The sequence below is a fragment of the Coregonus lavaretus genome (assembly GCF_964263955.1).
Source record: "Coregonus lavaretus genome assembly, chromosome: 31".
Lineage (NCBI taxonomy): Eukaryota > Metazoa > Chordata > Actinopteri > Salmoniformes > Salmonidae > Coregonus > Coregonus lavaretus.
Window position 1 is genome coordinate 28,973,010 of NC_140018.1, and position 10,490 is coordinate 28,983,499.

Below are 10,490 nucleotides of genomic sequence, written 5' to 3' on the forward strand. Positions count from 1 at the left end.
ACACTACACCTAGTAGGAGAAAGAGGCTACAATGATCAGCGATCTTAACCATTATTAATGCAAAAATACATTGTTTCTCTCCTAGATTGATAGCAATCTCCTAGATTGTAACTTTAAACAAGAGTGAACGCATGCAATCCTTTACTCAGGAATATATTCACTGGATTAGATGGATTCATATATATTAACTGAATCTACTGTATATTTATTCACATCAACAGAGTAGATAAAGTTAGTTTACCTGTGGACCCCCCTGTTGCGTAGAGTGCCAGCCTTGCCTGCATGGCCACGTAGGTGAGGGGAACGTTTAAGCACTCAAACATGAGTTCCACCATGCGCTGGCGGTTCGCCAGCGGGTTCATGGCTGCTTCGGTCAGTAGGACAGGGTGATCATCTGGATCGACCTGCAGCAGCTGGAACGTGTGGTGCCAAATCTGAAATGAGACCAGTGAGGTTTATATCCTATAACCACCAGGTTCTACAGTGTCATCAGAACAGCCATGGGATAGAATTGTCAACAGTAGACAAACCTTTTCCATTTCATCCCAGTTGCGTATAATTCCATTTTTCATGGGATACTTCAATGCCAGGACTCCTTCTCATGTGTTGAGCCTCATGTCCAATGAAAGTCTCCCATTCAAAGTTGCCATTCATTATTTCCTGTTGACAAAACAATAGGCAAATCAGAAAGCCAGTCTCCATGTAGGGAAACGTATGATGGCGGCCTAGCATATGAATAGCGACATGACCCGAGTACAAACACCAAATACTTTGCTCATACAATTACCTCATATTTAGGCAGCCCAATGATATTTGGGAATATAGTATTTGGGAGGTCCTGATCAGCAAACCCTGCTTTCATCAAACCAGACCCTGTGTCCAGCACTATTGGCGTCTTGAAATTGGTCATCTGTAAATAAAAGTGCCGAGATATAATAATTCCCATTTAACTGAAAGAGAATGCATAATATTCAGCAGGTCAATGGTGAATAATGTACATTTCTTTCCCATCAACTACTAAGCCTTACGTCGGTTATTTGGACATTGGGTTGATTGACAGGTGACCTAGAGATGGACCTCCTTGTAGTCATACACCTCTGAAACCCATCAGGGATCTCTACTTCTCTCCGCTCATCAGCTCTGCTTGGTTCACATGATCCAGATGTTACTTCAGCAGACATACGAGGTAGCTCTTTAGAATTAAACCCAGAATGTACTACTGAAACATCCTCAGATTCCTGGGAGAGGTGGATTTCTATCTGAACACCGGCAGAGAGTCAACAGGTGTTAATGTTGATTCCACAGAGGAATTGTCTAGCGTGGACTGTTCATGGGACCCCAAAGGGTTATTGCATAAGGATGCCTGTGGAGCTGCGAGGGGTTTGTTGTTGTTGTTGTTGTTATTATTGCTGTGCTCATTCACATCTGGACTATGAGATCTGTTTGGAGGTTTGAGGCTTCGCTCTTTAGGCTTCGGATGAGTATTGAACTCTGGCATGACTTGTGGTGCGAGTCTAGGGTCAGGGTCTGAATCACTATCAGGGCAGTGTGTTAAATACATGGTTTCCGTTGAGATATTGAGTTCTTGCCCTTTGTCATTCACAGGAAGTGATGCCTTTCTTGGTTTAGGCACTGGGGGGTTACCACTCGGGTCAAACGCTCCATGTTCTGCGCTCATTTCAGGTGTCAAGGAGGCCTCTGGTGTGCAATTTCCAATTTCCCCAAATCTGAAATCTTAGCATTCCTCATCTGTACCCTCTTGGTGTTGGATTACAACCTCTTCAATAAATTCATTGGGATCAGAATAGCTTTGTGGTGGAGTTAAGACCGGTTGTGGTGCACTGGGCTCCGTAAACTCACTGTGGCTGGGAATGTCTACCTCTACCATGGCATCACCACACCCAGAGATACTAGAGTCAGCATGTGGAGACTGACCATTTACACTGAACAAAGTCTTCTGATACAGGCAATATGGCAGAAAAGGTTGCAGTAATAACAAGGGATTTATTAGGATCAAGGTTTATGGTGTCTTTGGGCAGGGTTGGCAAGTGCTTTATGTTGAGCTGTTGGCTTCTATAGTCTGATATAATCTCATCACAGAGAGCACCATCTTCCAAGATATTCACTTTAGATGTCCATTATAGAGCATTTCACTACTTTCCTGGTTCTGCTTATCCTCTTCTTGAGTTGACATTCTTTGGTCATCTCTTTAGCTAGGTTATTTTCCATCCTCTCCACTTCCCTTTTCTCCCTCTCCAGTTCTAATAGAAAACACATGCCTCTCCTTGCTCCTACTTCAGCTTGTCTGAGCTTGTGGATCTTGAGGTTCACCTCCATGATGAGCTCATCTAGAACGTGCAGTCCTTTAAGCTCCTTCAGGAACTGTCCCCTGTTGGTTTGAGGGGCCCTCAACCCCGTCGGCCCGGTCTCCATCAGCCTTCCATTGTGGCTCATGCTGCATTCTGAGGCCTCTGATGACCTGCATTCACTATGGTTGTCAGTGTCGGCAGAGTCAAGACCCAGGACACCCGCCGCTTTTAAATCACTGGAGGACATCTGGAAAACAGAATAACATTGTTATTGATTTAACAACTAAAATAATAGTGGAGATTCCCCATCAGCTGGTTATCTATTACAATTTAAATGCCACTAAACAAAATAAACAATTGTCTTGTATTAAGTAAAATACATGTTCAATCTTGTAAAAACAATACTTTCTGACAAATGTGCAGGGAGTCTCCACGAAAATAGTACAAATGGTCGTTTGTTGACCAGTGCATTTTGTAATTGCAGGAAAACCCCAAAATCTAATTTATGGAATCTCATTTGTAATGTACAGACAGTGGTCTACTTTGTAGTTCATCAGCTTAAGTGGTTCCATGATCCAAATCTGACCTACAGGAACACATTTACAGTGCCTTCAGTAAGTAGTCACACCTCTTGACTTCTCCACATTTTGTTGTGTTATAAAGTGGGATTAAAATGGATTTAATTGTAATTTTTGTCAATTATCTACACAAAATACTCTAATGTCAAAGTGGAAGAAAAATTCGAACATTTGTAAAAATAAAAAAATCTACGTATGAAAAATAAAACACTAATATGACCAAAAGTATGTGGACACCTGCTTGTCGAACATCTCATTCCAAAATTGTTGCTCCTATACGTTTCCCCTTCACAATAACAGCCCTTACAGTTGACCGGAGCAGCTCTAGCAAGGCAGAAATTTGACAAACTGACTTGTTGGAAAGGTGGCATCCTATAATGGTGCCACGTTGAAAGTTACTGAGCTCTTCAGTAAGGCCATTCTACTGCCAATGTTTGTCTATAGAGATTGCATGACTGTGTGTTCGATTATTTACGCCTGAAATAGCCGAATCCACTAATTTGAAGGGGTGTCCACACACATACATGCATATATAGTATATCTTGATTAGATAAGTAGTCAACCCCCTGAGTCATACATTTTAGATCCAACTTCGGCAGCAATTGCAGCTGCGAGTCTTTCTGGGTAAGTCTCTAAGAGCTTTCCACACCTGGACTGTACAACATTTTCCCATTATTATTTTCAGAATTCTTCAAGCTCTGTCAAATTGGTTGTTGATCATTGCTAGACAACCATTTTTCCAGGTCTTGCCATAGATTTAAGTCAAAACTGTAACTCAAAACATTCACTGTCTTCTTGGTAAGCAACTCCAGTGTAGATTTGTGTTTTAGGTTATTGTCCTGCTGGGGGGTGAATTCATCTCCCAGTGTCTGGTTGAAAGCAGACAACCAGGTTTTCCTCTAGAATTTTGCCTGTGCTTAGAGCAAATGTAAAAATATGGAGAGTGGTACTCCGTAATGTGTTGTATTGGCTTTGCCATAAACATAACACATTGTATTCAGAACAAAATGTTAATTGCTTTGGCACAATGTTTTTGCAGTTATACAGTGGGGAAAAAAAGTATTTAGTCAGCCACCAATTGTGCAAGTTCTCCCACTTAAAAAGATGAGAGAGGCCTGTACTTTTCATCATAGGTACACATCAACTATTACAGACAAATTGAGAAGAAAAAATCCAGAAATTCACATTGTAGGATTTTTTATTAATTTATTTGCAAATTATGGTGGAAAATAAGTATTTGGTCACCTACAAACAAGCAAGATTTCTGGCTCTCACAGACCTGTAACTTCTTCTTTAAGAGGCTCCTCTGTCCTCCACTTGTTACCTGTATTAATGGCACCTGTTTGAACTTGTTATCAGTATAAAAGACACCTGTCCACAACCTCAAACAGTCACACTCCAAACTCCACTATGGCCAAGACCAAAGAGCTGTCAAAGGACACCAGAAACAAAATTGTAGACCTGCACCAGGCTGGGAAGACTGAATCTGCAATAGGTAAGCAGCTTGGTTTGAAGAAATCAACTGTGGGAGCAATTATTAGGAAATGGAAGACATACAAGACCACTGATAATCTCCCTCGATCTGGGGCTCCACGCAAGATCTCACCCCGTGGGGTCAAAATGATCACAAGAACAGTGAGCAAAAATCCCAGAACCACACAGGGGGACCTAGTGAATGACCTGCAGAGAGCTGGGACCAAAGTAACAAAGCCTACCATCAGTAACACACTACGCCGCCAGGGACTCAAATCCTGCAGTGCCAGACGTGTCCCCCTGCTTAAGCCAGTACATGTCCAGGCCCGTCTGAAGTTTGCTAGAGTGCATTTGGATGATCCAGAACAGGATTGGGAGAATGTCATATGGTCAGATGAAACCAAAATAGAACTTTTTGGTAAAAACTCAACTCGTCGTGTTTGGAGGACAAAGAATGCCGAGTTGCATCCAAAGAACACCATACCTACTGTGAAGCATGGGGGTGGAAACATCATGCTTTGGGGCTGTTTTTCTGCAAAGGGACCAGGACGACTGATCCGTGTAAAGGAAAGAATGAATGGGGCCATGTATCGTGAGATTTTGAGTGAAAACCTCCTTCCATCAGCAAGGGCATTGAAGATGAAACGTGGCTGGGTCTTTCAGCATGACAATGATCCCAAACACACCGCCCGGGCAACGAAGGAGTGGCTTCGTAAGAAGCATTTCAAGGTCCTGGAGTGGCCTAGCCTAGGGAGTTGAAAGTCCATGTTGCCCAGCGACAGCCCCAAAACATCACTGCTCTAGAGGAGATCTGCATGGAGGAATGGGCCAAAATACCAGCAACAGTGTGTGAAAACCTTGTGAAGACTTACAGAAAACGTTTGACCTGTGTCATTGCCAACAAAGGGTATATAACAAAGTATTGAGAAACTTTTGTTATTGACCAAATACTTATTTTCCACCATAATTTGCAAATAAATTCATTAAAAATCCTACAATGTGATTTTCTGGAAAAAATTCTCTCATTTTGTCTGTCATAGTTGACGTGTACCTATGATGAAAATTACAGGCCTCTCATCTTTTTAAGTGGGAGAACTTGCACAATTGGTGGCTGACTAAATACTTTTTTTCCCCACTGTACTTTAGTGCGGTGTTGTAAACAGGATGCATGTTTTGGAATATATTTCATTCTGTACAGGCTTCCTTTTCACTCTGTCAATTATGTTTGTATTGTGGAGTAACTACAATGTTGTTGAGCCATCCTCAGTTTTCTCCTATCACAGCCATTAAAGTAACTGTTTTAAAGTCACCATTGACTTCATGGTGAAATCCCTAAGCGGTTTCCTTCCTCACCAGCAACTGCGTTAGGAAGGACGCCTGTATCTTTGTAGTGACTGGGTGTATTGATACACCATCCAAAGTGTAATTAATAACTTCACCATGCTCAAAGGGATATTTCATGTCTGCTTTTTTAATTTTTACCAATAGGTGCCCTTGTTTGCGAGGTATTGGAAAACCTCCCTGGTCTTTGTGGTTTAAATTCACTGCTTGACTGAGGGACCTTACAAATAATTGTATATGTGGGGTACAGAGATGAGGAAGTCATTCAGAAATCATGTTAAACACTATTATTGCACACAGAGTGAGTCCCTGCAACTTATTCTGTGACTTGTTAAGCACTTTTATTTATCCTGAACTTATTTAGGCTTGCCATAACAAAGGGGTTGAATACTTATTGACTCAAGGCATTTCATTTTTAATTATTTGTAAACATAAAAAAAAAAAACATAATTCCACTTTGATATTATGGGGTATTGTGTGTAGGCCAGTGACAAAAATGTAATCCATTTTAAATTCAGGCTGTAACAATTTTTTGGGGGAAAAAGTCAAGGGGTGTGAATACTTTCTGAAGGCACTGTATATCATCATGACCTACCAAACTTATCTGCTCCTCACTGCCCCATGATGCCCACGGTTTGCTCGTGCTCTCAGTCTTCAGAAGAATATCCAACATCTGCTCCTGTGCCATCACATTCTCTTCCGCCTGTACAAAAACACAAAAAGTTAGAGAAGTGTTTACAAATGTAAGCTATCGGCCTATGCCAACTGTGATTTAGGTCACTATTACCAATCTCGGTAATGTGCAAATCTAAAGCTCCGAACTATTTACTGCTTTGGCATGAAAACAATCCATTGAACGTTTGAGTCAACCTGCCTCCAGTATTACAGCTGCCTGGTCCAGGATCTCTGCCACCTTCCTGAGACCCTCCTGTTCCTTTAGGTCCCAGTCATTTAACGAGACTTCAGTCATGGAGCTTGTAATCCTGCAAACACATTAAACAGCAACAATATGAGTGCTAGGCACAATTAGCGGCTATGTGGACCATGTCAGGAGACAAGAGCATAAATGTGTCATTACCTTTCACAGGTGTCCTGTTTGGAGTTATGGAAGTCATACATATCCCAGAGAAGAGTGGGAATGCTCTCTGCAGTGTAGTTGGGCCCGTCTCTTGCATATGTGATGGTGCTGGAGAGGGCATTCCAAATGGGGCTCAGTTCCGACTCCTTAAAGCTGTCCTGTGCCTGTAGGATACTGTCCCTGGGCTGTGCTCCTCTGCTCTGAGGACTGGTGTGTACCTCAGTCTGTGTGGGCTGGTCTCGAGACCAATTGGATAATTGGTCGGTGTGGTGGGAGCACTCGGAGGGGTTTGGGCTCTTGATGTCCCGCTGACGTGGTGATGGGTTCTGGGTGATGGTGACCGTGTAAGAGTTCTCCAGGTCATCCACAGGCAGACTGAGCCAGGGGTTCTGGGGCAGGGTAGCCGACCGCTTCAGCTTGATCACAAAATTTAGCGAGTCCACCGTTATTTTAGGGATAATCTGAATGCTGGCCCTGGAGGTGTTTCCCACAGAGCCAAAGTCAAACTCCTGCCTGCGGTCCTCCGAGTCAGACACGCTGGAGATGTTCTCCTCGTGGATCTGGGGCTGCCTGGTGATGGGCCTGAAGGAGTCTCTGGTTCCTGGTACCCTGGACAGCCCTTCCCATCCCTCCATCCCTGCCCCAGTCTCCACATGGCTGCTTCCTGCTCCATCAAAGCCAGAGTCAATGGATCTGAGAGAGGGAGGCTTCCCCACAGCAGACAAAGCCCCAGAGATGGCACTGGAGGGGGACGTACCTAGAGGGGCTTGATGGTGCTTGAGGTTGGAGAGGGAGCCATGGCTGTGCAGGTTGTCTGTGTGGTGGTCTGATCTGGAACCAGAGGTTCTAAGGAGACTACATAATGCCCTGTCTGGACCGTTGTGAATGGCCTCGGGGCCTCCTCCGCCCACAGCCAGGTTAGTGTGTGGCCCAGGCCCTTTCCTGTGGCGGGCTCTCAGAAACTCATACTGCCACTGCAGTGCCAACTGGAAGTCGTTGATAGGTACTGCTCCTGGAGAGGTCAGGAGTTTACGCAGGGTCATGCACCTGGAGAGAAGGTGGCAGGGTCAACTTGGCTGTGAACACGTATTCAATGCAAATACTGCCTTACAAGTTGCCAGACAAATGGCTATGGAAGTTTTAACTAGTTAATACCCTCCTAAAGCGTTTAAACATGATTATGCAACAGAAGTTCTGACACACAAGCTGGAGTTTCTCACCCATGTGACAGCTGTTTGCCCATCTGCTGGAGCTGGGCATCAGGGATGACATTGGCCAGGTGAGCCAGCTGGGCCAGCTCCTCAATGTCTGGGGAGGGTTTCTTTCTCAGGAGGTCACAGACCGCCTGCCTCCACACAGGGACAGGGCCATGCATCTCCAGCGGGTGGCACTGTTTGGGGAGGCTGTCGCAGTTCACACCCCACAGAAGGTCTTGGAGAAAAGTCTCACACAGGACGATGCGGTACCAGCTATTGGCCTGTTGAGATGAAAGAAATTGAGTACATGACATTAGATTAAATAGACAATGTATAACCACATTACAAGCCACATGCATGTCACGAGGAGATAGAAATGTCAAACGTAATGTCATTTCAATAATCTTCCTATTTGTTGTCAATTTCAATTGCATCACCACTTCAGTATTATATAAACATGTATAAGTTAGCATACACTCTCAGAAGTCATAAAAGGTCAGTCCAAGAGGATACCTACTTTGTTGTAGTAGTGGTAGTAGTCGGCGACTGCTCCGAGGGTCTGCCGCGGAAGCTCTACAGCAGAGTGGAAGTTCTCCTTCAGTCTGTCCAGATCCTGCACCCACTCTTCCCTGGTCTGGGCATCACCAGGGGGTAGAGTCTCAGCTAACGTTTGGATCACATTCTCAGCACTGCGGACTAAAGCCTGGTAGCAGGGGGAGAACACATGTTAACACAACCCCACTGTGTTGTTCAGGATCCATACAGAAGCTTTAATACTTCAATGCACCCATCTTAGGAGGTTAATATCAGAGTATCCTATATTTACAATCGCAGGTGTATAGATGGATGCCTCAAATTCAGATTTTAACATCTCAGCCTTCCTCGCTTCTTTAGCGATCTCTATTCTGTAAGGCTGGAGCTTATCTTTTTGAAGGCTTTTAATCTGTTCAGTTATCTGCAAGTGGAGGTAAATGAACCAAAATAATCAACAAGGCATGACAGTTGGGCCGTGTTCATTAGGCACCAAATGGAAGAAAACTGACTTAAACAGGGAGGACTTAAGAATATTTTTACTAAAATGTTTTCTGTTGCGTGCCCCAATGAACACAACCCTGGAGTAATTGTTATGTATTATAACCCACCTGCTGTGCCTCATCACGCAGCTGGAAGACCTGCACCTGGAGATGGGCCTTAGAAAAGGCCTGTTGCCACAGCAACTCTATTTTTTCAGCAGCCGCTGTTATCCTTTCAACAAAGACAAGAGACCTTCAACCGTGGAAAATACTTATTGTAGCAGATTACTATGATGAACCTTGAAATAGAACAGCATAATATGTATCCATTGACAGCTTTGCATAAAAAGTTAGTAATTTCCTGTGTAACGTGTAAGTCTTCTCCTCAACATTACATTTTAACTCACACCATACTCCTCCCTCTAAATGACAGGTCTAGATTTACTGGCTAAGCAGTCTCTACCTGGGCCCGGTTTCCCAAAAGCTACACTGAAGAAAAATATAAAACGCAACATGTAAAGTGTTGGTCCCATGTTTCATCGCAGAAGATCCCAGAAATGTTCCATATGCACAAAAAGCTTATTTCTCTCAAATTGTGTGCACAAATTTGTTTACATCCCTGTTAGTGAGCATTTCTCCTTTCCCAAGATAATCCATCCACCTGACAGGTGTGGCATAGCAAGAAGCTGATTAAACAGCATGATGATTGGGGCAATAAAGGGCCACTAAATTGTGCAGTTTTGTCACACAACATAATGCCACAGATGCCTCAAGTTTTGAGGGAGCATGCAATTGGCATGCTGACTGCAGGAATGTCCACCAGAGCTGTTGCCAGTGAATGTTAATTTCTCTACCATAAGCCGCCTCCAACGTATTATTAGAGAATTTGGCAGTACGTCCAACCGGCCTCACAACCGCAGACCACGTGTATGGTGTCGTGTGGGCGAGCGGTTTGCTGATGTCAACGTTGTGAACAGAGTGCCCCATGGTGGCGGTGGGGTTATGGTATGGGCAGGCATAAGCTAAGGAAAATGAACACAATTGCATTTTATCGATGGCAATTTGAATGCACAGAGATACCGTGATGAGATCCTGAGGCCCATTGTGAGGCCCATCTTTTTTTAAAGGTATCTGTGACCAACAGATGCATATCTGTATTCCCAGTCATGTGAAATCCATAGATTAGGGCCTAATAAATGTATTTCAATTGACCGATTTCCTTATATGAACTGTAACTCACTAAAATCTTAAATTGTTGCATGTCGCATTTATATTTTTGTTTATATTAATCGTTAGAACAGTCATAGGAGAATCGTTAAATCTCAGAGCTGTTTCCCAAAACCATCGTTACCGAAGTTTCTCTTGAAAACGCTTGTTATTTAACGACTGCCTCAGACCAGTCGTAGAAGAGCTAAGTACATCGTTAGATGCTTTTTTTGCCCTTCCATGTCACTTTATACACAGGAGATCTCCACTAAACACAAAATCAAGATGTCTATCGG